General features: G+C 45.5%; 1 protein-coding gene across 16 annotated transcripts in view; it reads left to right on the forward strand.

The window, feature by feature from the left end:
• ARVCF (ARVCF delta catenin family member) overlaps positions 1 to 16,007 on the forward strand; it is a 1,214,127-nt gene that overhangs the window by 837,958 nt on the left and 360,162 nt on the right. For 12 of the 16 annotated variants that reach the window (XM_069756268.1, XM_069756252.1, XM_069756181.1 and 9 more), the window contains one exon: positions 14,467 to 14,554. The exons of the other annotated variants lie outside the window; for them this stretch is intronic. The gene's annotated coding sequence lies outside the window, so the exon portion shown is untranslated. The remainder of the gene's footprint in view (positions 1 to 14,466; positions 14,555 to 16,007) is intronic. 16 annotated transcript variants of the gene reach the window in all.

The raw sequence follows: 16,007 nt of genomic DNA on the forward strand, positions 1-16,007 counted from the left end.
CAGACAGAAAGACAGACAGACGGAAAAACCCTTAGACAATTATATATATACTAGATTGTGGCCCGATTCTAACGCATCGGGTATTCTAGAATATGCATGTCCCCGTAGTATATGGACAATGATGATTCCAGAATTCGCGGCAGACTGTGCCCGTCGCTGATTGGTCGAGGCAACCTTTATGGCATCATCATCGCCATGGCAACCATTATGACATCTACGTCGATACTGTGCCCGTCGCTGATTGGTCAAGGCAACCTTTATGACATCATCGTCGCTGTGCCCGTCGCTGATTGGTCGAGGCAACCTTTATGACATCATCGTCGCCATGGCAACCATTATGACATCATCGTCGCTGTGCCCATCGCTGATTGGTCGAGGCAACCTTTATGACATCATCGTCGCTGTGCCCGTCGCTGATTGGTCGAGGCAACCTTTATGACATCATCGTCGCCATGCCGCCAGGCCTCGACCAATCAACGACGGGCACAGTATCGATGTAGAAATCCCGCATCTCTGATTGGTCGAGGTTGCCAGGCCTCGACCAATCAGCGACGGGCACAGCGACGATGATGTCATAAAGGACGTAGACATCCCGCGTCTCTGATTGGTCGAGGCCCCCAGGCCTCGACCAATCAGAGATGCGGGATTTCTACGTCGATACTGTGCCTGTCGCTGATTGGTCGAGGCCTGGCGGCATCGACCAATCAGGGACGTGGGATTTCCAGGACAGACAGACAGAAAGACAGACAGACAGACGGAAAAACCCTTAGACAATTATATATATAGATAGATAGATACACTCCCTATAGTCCTCCATATATTAGAATACACTGCTCAGTCCTCCACATAGTATAATACACTCCTCATAGTTCTGGGTATAGCATAATACACTCCTCATAGTGCTCCATATAGTATAATGCACCGCCATAGTCATCCATGTAGTACAATTCACTTCCCATAATATAATGCACCCCACAGTTCTTCATATAGTATAACGTATTCCCCAGAATCCTCGATACAGTATAATGCAGCCCACATATAGTATAATGCAGCCACCACCCTACAGAATATAATGCAGCCACCCAGAGTATAATGCAGACAACCCAGAGTATAATGCAGCCACCCCATAGATTATATTACAGCCCACCTCCCCATAATATATAATGTAGCCCCACAGAATATAATGCAGCCCCCAATAGTATAACACAGCCTCCCTCATAGAATATAATATACCCCCACAATAGCACAATAGTATATAACAGCCACATAGTATATAACACGGCCTCCCCATAGAATATAATATACCCCCCATAGTATATAGCACAACCCGCATAGCAGATAACACAGCCCACGTAGCAGTATACAGCACAGCCCATGTAGCAGTATACAGCAAAGCCCACATAGTAGTATATAGCACTGCCCACATGGTAGTATACAGCAGAGCCCACATAGTAGTATATAGCACAGCCCACATAGTAGTATACAGCAGAGCCCACACAGTAGTATACAGCACTGCCCACATAGTAATGTATAGCACAGACCACATAGTAGTATACAGCAGAGCCCACATAGTAGTATACAGCAGAGCACACACAGTAGTATACAGCACAGCCCACACAGTAGTGTATAGCACAGCCCACATAGTAGTATACAGCAGAGCCCACATAGTAGTATATAGCAGAGCCCACACAGTAGTATACAGCAGTGCCCACATAGTAGTGTATAGCGCAGCCCACATAGTAGTATACAGCACTGCCCACATAGTAATGTATAGCACAGACCACATAGTAGTATACAGCACAGCCCACATAGTAGTATACAGCACACCCCACACAGTAGTATACAGCACAGCCCACATAGTAGTACACAGCACAGCCCACACAGTAGTATACAGCACAGCCCACACAGTAGTGTATAGCACAGCCCACATAGTAGTATACAGCAGAGCCCACATAGTAGTATAGAGCAGAGCCCACACAGTAGTATACAGCAGAGCCCACATAGTAGTATATAGCACAGCCCACACAGTAGTATACAGCAGAGTCCACATCTCTCCTCCCCCCCCCCAGCATGGCCCCATCAGTCCAGTAAAAAAAACACTCCTCACCTCCCCTCGTGCCTGCGGTGCTCCCTGCTCCTATCTCGGAGGCTGTCGCCGCTCTGCCTGGGACACAGTGAGTGCGCACGCACCCCCAGTGTCAGAGGCAGAGCGGGGAATGATGGGAGAGGGAGCGTCATGTGACGCTCTCTCCTCCATCATTGCATTCAACTGTACCAGCGTCCTAGACGCCGGTATAGTTGAATGCGGCAACGGCGGCGGCAGGGTGAGTCGGAGCGCAGCGGCCCACTACTGGCACCGGCCCTTCTGGCATTTGCCAGAACTGCCCGATGGCCAGTCCGGCCCTGCCTGGATGGCATCATCTATCAGAAGGTTATTAAGTTTGAGGGGTTAGAATGGTTTTACGGTGATGTGACTGAATGCGTTATGTTCGTCCCTTCACTACAACGCCCAAAATATATCTCCCATAAATATCGGGTCAATGCAAACCCCAATATTCATCACAGGACACTGGCTCCAAAAAGTCTGCCACCAAGGCTTTGATCAGAGGAAGCTTATGCCTGGGAAATGTACTTCTCCGCCTCTGCGCAAATGAATATCAGTCTTATTGTCTTTTTCCCAGAGCAAGTCTCCTGTTATAATTACCTTGTCACTGCAGGAAGCCCCTACTTCAGTGGAGATAAATGTGTCATCTCTCTCTCTTCCCTAGTTCCCTAGTTATCAATTTCTCTTTTCACCAGCCACAATTAATCTCATATGTTCAGTGTGCAGGTGATATATCCCTGGGAGATGTCTTTATGGATTTTAATTTTTATCTATGACAGTTGTGTTTGTAAAGTCAGTCTGTGTTCATTGTGGCAGTATTTAATTTAAAGGGAACTTGACACCAGGCTTTTGCTACCCTCTCTGAGGACAACATAATGTAGGGGCAGAGGCCCTGATTCCAGCAATGTGTCACTTGTCTGCTTGGTATAGTATCGATAAAATCATTGTTGTATCTGCTCAGATCTAGTGGTGAGCTCTGCATAACCCTGCCCACTAGAGATTAGGCAAACAGGAAAAGAAATCCAGCTTCCAAAAATATCAAAATTTATTGAGGATAAAATCCAAAGTCCAATGACATGGTTCACAGGAGAATGAGTAGCAGCAGGCTACGCGTTTCGAACAATGAGTTCTTTTTCAGCTTTGAAAAAGAACTCATTGTTCGAAACGCGTAGCCTGCTGCAAAAATTTTGATATTTTTGGAAGCTGGATTTCTTTTCCTGTTTGCCTTATCGTTCCACGTGATGACTGCACGGTATCCGGGCTTCCCCACAACAAATGCCTAATAGGTGAGCTGGTTTTTCACTATTTTTCCACTAGAGATTAGCGTTGTGGAATTGACTTCTACTCAAATTTTACAAAAAGCAGTATTTTTCCATCACATATGGCAGGGTATCAGTATATGCGGAGATATTCTAAATAAATGGTGGTGAGCAGCAGAGGGACCAGAGAAAGGAATGGAGGTTGAATTTAAGTATATGTATTTTTTTACATTATATATTTATTATGGTCTGCTGTCTGTGCATCTGGTGAGACCCCAGTGCATAAAAAGGGACATTAAAGTTGCAGAGAGTGATTTCTATACAAATTTGAATTTCATGGTAAAATCAGCGCAAACAGGCCTGTTCCTGTCACGCTCGCGCCCAGACTGGTTGGTGTTCGCGTGCGGGGGTGTGGCCCCACTGGACCACAGACCAAATTTCCCTGGAAGGGGCGTAACTAAGTAGCTTCTTAGGTGTTCGCTGGAGCCTCTGATGGTGAGGTCAGACTTGTGCAATAGGAAGCTACCAGGTACCACCCCAGGGTGGTGTCTGTTATGAAAGGCAATTCAGAATCACAATGGACATGAAGATCAGAGCACATACAGTGAACTGACAATAACCCAAAATAATAGAACGAGCTCTGAGACGTGGGAACTCTGCAGACCGCAATCCCTAAGCCTATCAAACCACACTAAAGGTAGCCGTGGAGCGCTCCTGACCAGAACCTAGGCGCCTCGTCACAGCCTGAGAAACTAGCTAATCCTGAAGATAGAAAAATAAGCCTACCTTGCCTCAGAGAAATTCCCCAAAGGAAAAGGCAGCCCCCCACATATAATGACTGTGAGTAAAGATGAAATACAAACACAGAGATGAAATAGATTTAGCAAAGTGAGGCCCGACTTACTGAATAGACCGAGGATAGGAAAGATAGCTTTGCGGTCAACATAAAAACCTACAAACAACCACGCAGAGGGGCAAAAAGACCCTCCGCACCGACTAACGGTACGGAGGTGGTCCCTCTGCGTCTCAGAGCTTCCAGCAGGCGAGAAAAACCAATAAAGCAAGCTGGACAGAAAAATAGCAACAAAATAACATAAGCAAAACTTAGCTTTGCAGAGCAGCAGGCAACAGGAATGATCCAGGGAAAAAAGTCCCACACTGAAACATTGACAGGAAGCATAGATCAAAGCATCAGGTGGAGTTAAGTAGAGAAGAAGCTAACGAGCTCACCAGATCACCTGAGGGAGGAAACTCAGAAGCTGCAGTACCACTTTCCTCCACAAACGGAAGATCCCAGAGAGAATCAGCCGAAGTACCACTTGTGACCACAGGAGTGAACTCTGCCACAGAATTCACAACAGTACCCCCCCCTTGAGGAGGGGTCACCGAACCCTCACCAGAGCCCCCAGGCTGACCAGGATGAGCCACATGAAAGGCACGAACAAGATCGGGAGCATGGACATCAGAGGCAAAAACCCAGGAATTATCCTCCTGAGCATAACCCTTCCATTTAACCAGATACTGGAGTTTCCGTCTTGAAACACCAGAATCCAAAATCTTCTCCACAATATACTCCAATTCCCCCTCCACCAAAACCGGGGCAGGAGGCTCAACAGATGGAACCATAGGTGACACGTATCTCCGCAACAATGACCTATGGAATACGTTATGTATGGAAAAAGAATCTGGAAGGGCCAGACGAAAAGACACAGGATTAAGAACCTCAGAAATCCTATACGGACCAATAAAACGAGGTTTAAACTTAGGAGAGGAAACCTTCATAGGAACATGACGAGAAGATAACCAAACCAGATCCCCAACACGAAGTCGGGGACCCACACGGCGTCTGCGATTAGCGAAAAGTTGAGCCTTCTCCTGGGACAAGGTCAAATTGTCCACTACCTGAGTCCAAATCTGCTGCAACCTGTCCACCACAGTATCCACACCAGGACAGTCCGAAGACTCAACCTGTCCAGAAGAGAAACGAGGATGGAACCCAGAATTGCAGAAAAACAGTGAAACCAAGGTAGCCGAGCTGGCCCGATTATTAAGGGCGAACTCAGCCAAAGGCAAAAAGGACACCCAGTCATCCTGATCAGCAGAAACAAAGCACCTCAGATATGTTTCCAAGGTCTGATTGGTTCGCTCGGTCTGGCCATTAGTCTGAGGATGGAAAGCCGATGAAAAAGACAAGTCAATGCTCATCCTACCACAAAAGGCTCGCCAAAACCTCGAAACAAACTGGGAACCTCTGTCAGAAACAATATTCTCTGGAATGCCATGCAAACAAACCACATGCTGGAAGAACAAAGGCACCAAATCAGAGGAGGAAGGCAATTTAGACAAGGGTACCAGATGGACCATCTTAGAAAAGCGATCACAGACCACCCAAATGACTGACATCTTTTGAGAAACGGGAAGGTCAGAAATAAAATCCATAGAGATATGTGTCCAAGGCCTCTTCGGGACCGGCAAGGGCAAAAGCAACCCACTGGCACGAGAACAGCAGGGCTTAGCCCGAGCACAAATCCCACAGGACTGCACAAAAGCACGCACATCCCGCGACAGAGAGGGCCACCAAAAGGATCTAGCCACTAACTCTCTGGTACCAAAGATTCCAGGATGACCAGCCAACACCGAACAATGAAGTTCAGAGATAACTCTATTCGTCCACCTATCAGGGACAAACAGTTTCTCCGCTGGGCAACGATCAGGTTTATTAGCCTGAAATTTTTGCAGCACCCGCCGCAAATCAGGGGAGATGGCAGACACAATTACTCCTTCCTTGAGGATACCCGCTGGCTCAGATAAACCCGGAGAGTCGGGTACAAAACTCCTAGACAGAGCATCCGCCTTCACATTTTTAGAGCCCGGAAGGTACGAAATCACAAAGTCAAAACGGGCAAAAAACAACGACCAACGAGCTTGTCTAGGATTCAAGCGCTTGGCAGACTCGAGATAAGTCAAGTTCTTATGATCAGTCAATACCACCACGCGATGCTTAGCTCCTTCAAGCCAATGACGCCACTCCTCGAATGCCCACTTCATGGCCAGCAACTCTCGGTTGCCCACATCATAATTACGCTCAGCAGGCGAAAACTTCCTGGAAAAGAAAGCGCATGGTTTCATCACTGAGCAACCAGAACCTCTCTGCGACAAAACAGCCCCTGCTCCAATCTCAGAAGCATCAACCTCGACCTGGAACGGAAGAGAAACATCTGGTTGACACAACACAGGGGCAGAAGAAAAACGACGCTTCAACTCTTGAAAAGCTTCCACAGCAGCAGAAGACCAATTGACCACATCAGCACCCTTCTTGGTCAAATCGGTCAATGGTTTAGCAATACTAGAAAAATTGCAGATGAAGCGACGATAAAAATTAGCAAAGCCCAGGAACTTTTGCAGACTTTTCAGACATGTCGGCTGAGTCCAATCATGGATGGCTTGGACCTTAACAGGATCCATCTCGATAGTAGAAGGGGAAAAGATGAACCCCAAAAATGAAACCTTGTGCACACCAAAGAGACACTTTGATCCCTTCACAAACAAAGAATTAGCACGCAGGACCTGAAAAACCGTTCTGACCTGCTTCACATGAGACTCCCAATCATCCGAGAAGATCAAAATGTCATCCAAGTACACAATCAGGAATTTATCCAGGTACTCTCGGAAGATGTCATGCATTAAGGACTGAAACACTGATGGAGCATTGGCAAGTCCGAACGGCATCACGAGATACTCAAAATGACCCTCGGGCGTATTAAATGCAGTTTTCCATTCATCACCTTGCTTAATTCGCACCAGATTATACGCACCACGAAGATCTATCTTTGTGAACCAACTAGCCCCCTTAATCCGAGCAAACAGATCAGATAACAATGGCAAGGGGTACTGAAATTTAACCGTGATCTTATTAAGAAGGCGGTAATCTATACAAGGTCTCAGCGAACCATCCTTCTTGGCTACAAAAAAGAACCCTGCTCCTAATGGCGACGATGACGGGCGAATATGCCCCTTCTCCAGGGATTCCTTCACATAACTGCGCATAGCGGTGTGCTCAGGCACGGATAAATTAAACAGTTGACCTTTTGGGAATTTACTACCAGGAATCAAATTGATAGCACAATCACAATCCCTATACGGAGGTAGGGTATTGGACTTGGGCTCATTAAATACATCCCGGTAATCAGACAAGAACTCTGGGACCTCAGAAGGAGTGGATGACGAAATTGACAGAAATGGAACATCACCATGTACCCCCTGACAACCCCAGCTGGACATCGACATGGATTTCCAATCTAATACTGGATTATGGGCTTGTAGCCATGGCAACCCCAACACGACCACATCATGCAGATTATGCAACACCAGAAAGCGAATAACCTCCTGATGTGCAGGAGCCATGCACATGGTCAGCTGGGTCCAGTATTGAGGCTTATTCTTGGCCAAAGGCGTAGCATCAATTCCTCTCAATGGAATAGGACACTGCAAGGGCTCCAAGAAAAACCCACAACGCTTAGCATATTCCAAGTCCATCAAATTCAGGGCAGCGCCTGAATCCACAAATGCCATGACAGAATATGATGACAAAGAGCAGATCAAGGTAACGGACAGAAGAAATTTTGACTGTACAGTACCAATGGTGGCAGACCTAGCGAACCGCTTAGTGCGCTTAGGACAGCTCCAATCTCCAAAAAACAAATCTGGAATAGGAATTCTCGGTTCAAGCAAAGAATTCTGGACCACAAAATCTTGAATATTTTGAACTCTTGCCGTGAGCTGATCCACACATGAAGACAGACCTTTAATGTCCATTGCTACACCTGTGTCCTGAACCACCCAAATGTCTAGGGGAAAAAAAAGACAAAACACAGTGCAAAGAAAAAAAAATGGTCTCAGAACTTCTTTTTTCCCTCTATTGAGAATCATTAGCACTTTTGGCTTCCTGTACTGTTATGAAAGGCAATTCAGAATCACAATGGACATGGAGGTCAGAGCACATACAGTGAACTGACAATAACCCAAAATAATAGAACGAGCTCTGAGACGTGGGAACTCTGCAGACCGCAATCCCTAAGCCTATCAAACCACACTAAAGGTAGCCGTGGAGCGCTCCTGACCAGAACCTAGGCGCCTCGTCACAGCCTGAGAAACTAGCTAATCCTGAAGATAGAAAAATAAGCCTACCTTGCCTCAGAGAAATTCCCCAAAGGAAAAGGCAGCCCCCCACATATAATGACTGTGAGTAAGATGAAAACACAAACATAGAGATGAAACAGATTTAGCAAAGTGAGGCCCGACTAGCTGAACAGAACGAGGATAGGGAAGATAACTTTGCGGTCAGCACAAAAACCTATAAAAAACCACGCAGAGGGGACAAAATGACCCTCCGCACCGACTAACGGTACGGAGGTGGTCCCTCTGCGTCTCAGAGCTTCCAGTAGGCGAGAAAAACCAATAATGCAAGCTGGACAGAAAAATAGCAACAAAATAACATAAGCAAAACTTAGCTTTGCAGAGCAGCAGGCCACAGGAATGATCCAGGGAAAAAACAAGTCCCACACTGAAACATTGACAGGAAGCATAGATCAAAGCATCAGGTGGAGTTAAGTAGAGAAGAAGCTAACGAGCTCACCAGATCACCTGAGGGAGGAAACTCAGAAGCTGCAGTACCACTTTCCTCCACAAACGGAAGATCCCAGAGAGAATCAGCCGAAGTACCACTTGTGACCACAGGAGTGAACTCTGCCACAGAATTCACAACAGGTGTCTGGCTGTGGCTGCTGATCCCACCATGGAACGGAACATAGACAGGCAAGCGGGCACGGCTGGCACTTTGGCAGACAGGCGGGCACGGCTGGCTCTCTGGTAGGCAGGTACAGCTGGCTCTCTGGCAGGACAGGCGGACAAGGCTGGTACACTGGAAGAACCGGTAGGGACCGGTCTGCAGACAGGCATGTAAAACAGGTAAGAACCTGTTCAGACAGGAGGACTTAAGAAAAGGTAGAGGAAGACCGCAAGAGCGGATGCAGAGCGAAAGAACAGGAGCTAGAGCCAATAACAGAGATGCTGGAAGAGGAGCCAAAAGCAGGAGGTGGAGCCAAGCGTGGAAATGCAGGAGGCGGAGCCAAGTGCAGAAACGCAGGAGGCGGAGCCAAGAGCTGGAGGCGGAGCCAGGTGCAGAAACACAGGAGGCGGAGCCAAGTGTAGAGCTGCAGGAGGCGGAGCCAAGAGCAGGAGAAGTAGAACCGCAAAGATCGGAGCCAGGTAGAACTGCAAGGAGCACAGCCGCAGAGCGAAGCCACAGAGTGCAGATCAAGGTCAGAGTGCAGAGCTAGGTTACTGAGAGCAGAGCTGAGAGCAAAGCCACAGAGTGCAGAGCTGAGAGCAGAGCAAAGCAAGACACAGAGAATGCACAGCAGGGAAAGGAAATCAAGACAGGGATATAAACGAACACAGGAACAGGACTAGACTAAGACAGAGTCAGGAATGAAACAAGGAACAGAGATATGGACACAAGCCAGGGTACGACGCCCCTCTGGGTGGCGGACATAGGCCAGGGTACGAAGCCCCGCTGGGTGGCTACACAAGGACATAGGCTAGGGTACTAAGCCCCACTGGGTGGCTACACAGGACACAGACCAGGGTACAACACCCCCCTGGGTGGCGGAACACAAGAGTCACAGAGGCATGGCCTGGCACCCCAGCAGCTAAGAACTGACTGAAGGAGTAAGTTGCACAGGCCCCCACCAATGGGTGGGGATGTCTTAAACACAGGAAGCCTCATGGTGATTGGCCAGGGACACCTTAGCAAGGTGCACACAGTCTCAATAAGACACAGGAGTTGCTGGCGCGGCCCCCCTATGCACACAGACAGAGCATGCACAGAGCAAGCAGCAGACATGAGGCAGACAGCATGGAGCTGGCAGCAGAGAGAAGTCACAACAAGGCCCAGAGAAGTAAGTGAGTTTGAGTGTAATGCAGGTGGGGGATGGGAGGCCATGCAGTGATGCCAGCAGGGTTGTTACAGTTCCGTTGCACTCTACTGCCCACACCACTGACTGATACCTTTATGCATATACTGTGCATAGGCAGAAAGCTGCCTATCAGTGGTTGGGGCGAGTTTATACAGAGCTCGTGAAGGAGGACTACAAGGCAGCATGTTTACTTGTCCTCTAATGATAATCTCCTGATAAAACACTCATTTTATTGAAACGACAGTAGTCTCTGCCCTATATCATTATGTTCTCAGATTAGGTGGCAAAACTGGTGACAGATTCCCTTTAAAAGTTATTTCTACAGATGGAATGACATAAAGAATTTATAAGGCACATTCCTCACAAACAAGCTCTTAGCAAATAGTTTTCTGTAATGACATTTCCGCTGTACCATTCGAAGAAAGTCAGTTATTTCCCAAGGAGGTGTTTGTGACCTGCTTCAGGCTGATCTCCTGTCTGCATTTCCATAACCTCGGTGTCAACTGTGAAAAAAGCAACCTGGCGCATTGTTAGGCATTTGAGAAAGGCTTCATACCGTCACAGCTGTCCACACGAAAAGCAGACATAAAAGAACAGTCTGAACCCTGTAGGAATTATACTGAAATTGTCAACTTTTTAAAGATTGCTGCCCAGCGGTATGGTTGCTAATGAGGGGGCATATCAACGTTTTCAAGCAAAACTCCAAATTCTGATTCTTTCTGTTTGGGTGACTGCCAATTGAAAAAAAATCACAGAAAGTCCTGTCTGCTGTGCGTCCATTTTCTTCTCATGCTTCACATTGTTATTTTGGTCTCTCTATAAACAAACAAAAAAAAAAACTCGAGAGAACAAGAATCCATCACTTTTTTGGCATATTATTGGTCACTTATCTGCTATTCAACATATTTTTTTTATCAATTTAGATAGTCCGTTTGTAAAAGTGAAATGAAAAGTGAGAGTGGTGTTGTGCTTGGTAAGGATTTAGACAGTTTTATAAAATGCAACTTTTTAAAGCTTAACAAAAAAAGTCGCAAATGGGAAATTTAATGAATCTAATTTCTACCCCACACAACCCAGGGCATAGGTAAAGTGCTGAAGTTTTAGGCTAGCTTCACATTAGTATTAGGAACTCAACTTTTCTGCCCCATTGTAAAGGAACGAACAAGAGAATTTATGCAGGGAACAGATGTCACATCATGGAAACAAACTGCTTTATGGACCTCATTGGTTATAAAAGGAGCTTGTTGGATTCAGACTTTGAGTCTGTCACTTTACAAAAAAATGAAGTAGTGTAGGCTTTGTAAAGAATTCTCTCTAAAACACTATCTTTTTGAAAAGACCTCTGGTGAGCAGGTTATTGCTTTTTAATCTTATAGCAGCATAATATAGGGCACAGGAGCCTGGTTTGTGTCACTTATCAAGCTGTGTGTTGTAGTTTCAATACAATCAGTATTTTATCAGCAGGAGATTGACTCTGCCAGACTATAGCTCACGTGCACACTAGTCAAGCTAATATGTGTGACAATTCATGGGGTAGACGGGAAGCTGCCAGTCAGGGCATTTGTGAGGTTATACACAAAGCTGAGAACTCATAGCTCTGCTGCATCTACACTAGACAAAAAAAGATTCTATCAACATTTCACCAAGCAGTCCAGTAAGTGATACATTGCTGGACTTAGGCTTGCTTGGCCTATATTATGCTACTCTGAGTATATAGCAAAAACCTGCTGACAGATTACCTTTAAGAGTATATGTAATATTTACCAATCATGGTCCTCTGCAGTTTCCAGGACCACATCAGTTCCATGTGACTGCTCTGCGGCTTTGCAGGCTCACAGCGTTTACTATATGGCTAGGTAGATGATTTCCTAGTGCAAGTCTATGAGACTCAGAACAAGGCTCCATAAACTTACGGTACATTGAGAAAGCAACTTCTGGTGAGAGCTGGCTAGAAGGATCTCAGGTCACATGGGTCAGAAGAGGACCGGAGACAGGGCCGTATTTAGAGTTTCTGCTGCCCTAGGCACTTTTAGTGCTGCCTCCCCCTTTGGTGAGTATGACACTATCAGCAGTGACTTTGGCAAGAATCTCTGGTGTGAAAGTTGCCTTTTGCAGCAGATCGGGCAGTTTCTCTGCATCTGCCGCGTAACAGATCACTTACAGCAACACTGCGTTTGGCCTCATTCCCTCATTCATTCCTTATGGGATTTGCGGCACTTGCCGTGATCTGGCAAATGCGGTACCACACCTGCCAACTTTTGAACAAGGGAAAGAGGTGTAAAGTTTGCGGCGTGCGTAGTGCGCCGCAGCAAATTTTAGGCCACGCCTCTGACCACACCCATTTCACAACTAGTCACACCCATATCCACGTCCCAACCACATCCATTTAGCACTGCTGATTACACTGTTTCCTAAACAATAATTATAAACAAAAATATGGCCACACAGTGCTCCATACTGTATAATGGTATAATCGTCACACATGATGCTCAATACTGTATAATGGTCACATATGATGCTCAATGCTGTATAACGGCCACCACACATGATGCTCCATACTGTATAATGGCCGCAAACAGTTCTCCATACTGTATAATAACCCCAGTGCTCCATACTGTATAATGGTATAATCGTCACACATGATGCTCAATACTGTATAATGGCCACACATGATGCTCCATACTGTATAATGGCCACACATGATGCTCCATACTGTATAATGGCCACACATGATACTCAATACTGTGTAATGGCCACACATGATGCTCAATACTGTATAATGCCCCCCTTTCATCTTGTATGCATGGCTCATCTCCCCCCTCATTTGGGGGTCGGTCGGGAGTTGACCCAGGACTTAAATATAAAAAAAAACTTGCTCAGGTGCCGCCCCCCGCATCGTCCCGCCCTAGGCACGTGCCCTCAAGTGCCTAGGGACAAATACGTCCCTGACTGGAGAGGTGATGGACAAGGGAAGATGGCAATTGGTAAGTATTTTAATACATTTCCAGACTATTATATATATATAGGACATATTACATAATAAAAATTGTTATGAGACTTCTTCTTTAAGTGGTCACTCACAGGAGGTTCACTGCCTATTTTATTGTATCAGGTCACTTGTCAAGAGTCACTGGTGATTTGGCTGCTTTCACAGCTGCATGACCCCTAATGAAAGCAAAGCAGCCCCTCTTGAATAATTCAGTGACTTGAAGACACATTTGCATGCACAGTTTATATTGACTTTAGTGCTGCTGATGGAGATATAGAGAGAATATAAGATCAAGCCTCTATTGGGTTCAGGGAATACTAATGTCTGATCGCTATATTTATTTGTAAAAATGAGTTTCTTTTCACAAAATAAGCATTTGTAACATTACAAGAGGCTTAGTGTTACATTCCATCTGTAGGGGAAGACATTAATCTCAGAACACTGTGAGCACTGCGTTCCTTTCCTGGCACTTGATGCCAGCTGTGGTTGTTTTATCTCTTCTATGCCAACACGTGGTTTCTGTGATCCATTTTGCCCATGGCTTTGGCTGTCTATTAATGACACACTTTTAACAATCATGGCCTTTGTTGAAAGACAGCACAAATATGTAAATCAGATGGGTCCTTGTTGGGAATATATATATTGAATTCTTAGACAATGATATGTAAAGAACACTGACTACAAGTTTTGCCATAATTAAAATCAATATCTCTCTTAGTCCCATGTACAATTTATACTGCACGGATCCTCTGTTGGGGCGTTTTCTAATTATAATTATTTGGCTCCTATGGATAGACTTCTAGAACCCAGGTAGCTCTCTCACTGTGCAGTGAATACAGCTCTGAAGGTGATGATATACTGTATACCGTTAGTGCTCACTATTAGTTGATTGACTTTAGGCTTCATTGATGATTCCAATGTAAATAACTTATGGAAAATTGGTTACAATATGCCTGTTAATTTATTAAAACTGGAGGCCCATATTTTCTTTCTTCCTTTTTTTTTAACCAGCCGATTTATAAAATGTGCAGCAGAGCAGTTAGGGGTTCAGGGGTTAGCAATGATTATTAAGACATCAGAAAAGCCGTCTGTAATTTTTCTGACTAACCTTTCCTGTCCTTCCTTTCTTTGTTGTAGCTGATTCTGCTTCAGGCTGCCGCTGTTCTTTCTGTAGTCGTAGCGGGTGATGTCTGAGCGTCTCTAAAAGATCCTAACATTCGGCTAGGTGTGTATTGCCTTTTTCTCCCCTCTGCATGCTTTCTTTACTTTTGCATTGCGCTTTTTCCTTGGCTCTTCTAAAAATATTTATTATGTTTTCATTCTCGTGAACTGTGAAGTGCCTTCTTTATTCCATTTGACTTTAGAATTCATTATACACCTGCCATCAATATGCAGAGAGGAATGCGGCCTCTAGAGAGACCCGTATAAGGCCAGTGTCACACTTGCGAGTGCAATGCGAGAAAATAGTGCGAGTCTCTCGCGTCAATATCCGGCACTGCCGCCGGCACTCGGGACCGAAGTGTGTGGCTGCATAGAAATACATGCCCGAGTACCGGGTCCTGATGCCAGAGACTCGCGCGAGTTTTTCACATTGCACTCGTAAGTGTGACACCGGCCTAATCCTGAAACTTGGACATCAGCATGTCATATTTAAACCCCCATTAGCCCAATAATTAGATCTTTAGAACAGAACAAAATTGCTATTTAAAGCCATATTATCAGTGCCATACATCTCAACGCCAGAGAATAAAAAGAAAAACACATGTAAATCCTGTATTGACTGACAATATCTGACAAGTTATTAAAACGTTTACTTAGTCAATTATCTAGTCATATCAATTTTAGGGAAATCTATGTGCCAACCAATATGGCTGCTACAAGGTTTGTAATCCAGCTTCTCTGGGCTTTAAGATAATAAATCTGCCTATAAGTGCAGTGAAATTGATGGCATGTCTAACTGCATGATTAGGCAGATTTAGAAGGAGCATCATGATGTTCCTGTTAGTTGTTATCATGTCTTTTAACACCGTGTACAGCTCAGAGATTAGTAAATATTTAAAGGGAACCTTTCATGTCCCCAAACATTATAAGGCTATGTGCACACGTTGCGGATTAGGCTTAGGAATTTCTGGTGCGGATTCTGCCTCTTCTGGCAGAAAACGCACCTGCGAATTTGTCGCGTTTTTTTGTGCGGTTCCGCAGCATTTTTTGTGCATTTGTGCTGCGGTTTTCTTGCGGATTTGCTGTGTTTTTTACCCTGCGGTTTTCTATAATGGAATGGGTACAAAAACACTGCAGATTCACAAAAAAGAAGTCACATGCTACTTCTTTTAAACCGCAGCGTTTCCGCAGCGGATTTTCCGCAAAGTGTGCACAGCATTTTTTTTCTCATTGATTTACATTATACTATAAATCAATTGCTGAGCTGCAGCGTTTCTGCACCTCAAAAAACGCGGCGGATCCGCAGAGAATCCGCAACGTGTGCACATACCCTTAACCCACAGGTATGGGGTTACTCTGCAGATTAATAGCATTCTAAACCTGTGCGGCAGCCGCACAGAGAACATGACTACCAGGAGGAAATTATTTTCCCGGCAGGCTTTGGCTTTCAGTTATTGAGGTGCGTCCGGTACGACTTCAGTCACTGCTCAGTACATAGTGAGCGTCAGCTATAACGA

Source organism: Ranitomeya imitator, chromosome 1 (genome assembly GCF_032444005.1).
Source record: "Ranitomeya imitator isolate aRanImi1 chromosome 1, aRanImi1.pri, whole genome shotgun sequence".
Lineage (NCBI taxonomy): Eukaryota > Metazoa > Chordata > Amphibia > Anura > Dendrobatidae > Ranitomeya > Ranitomeya imitator.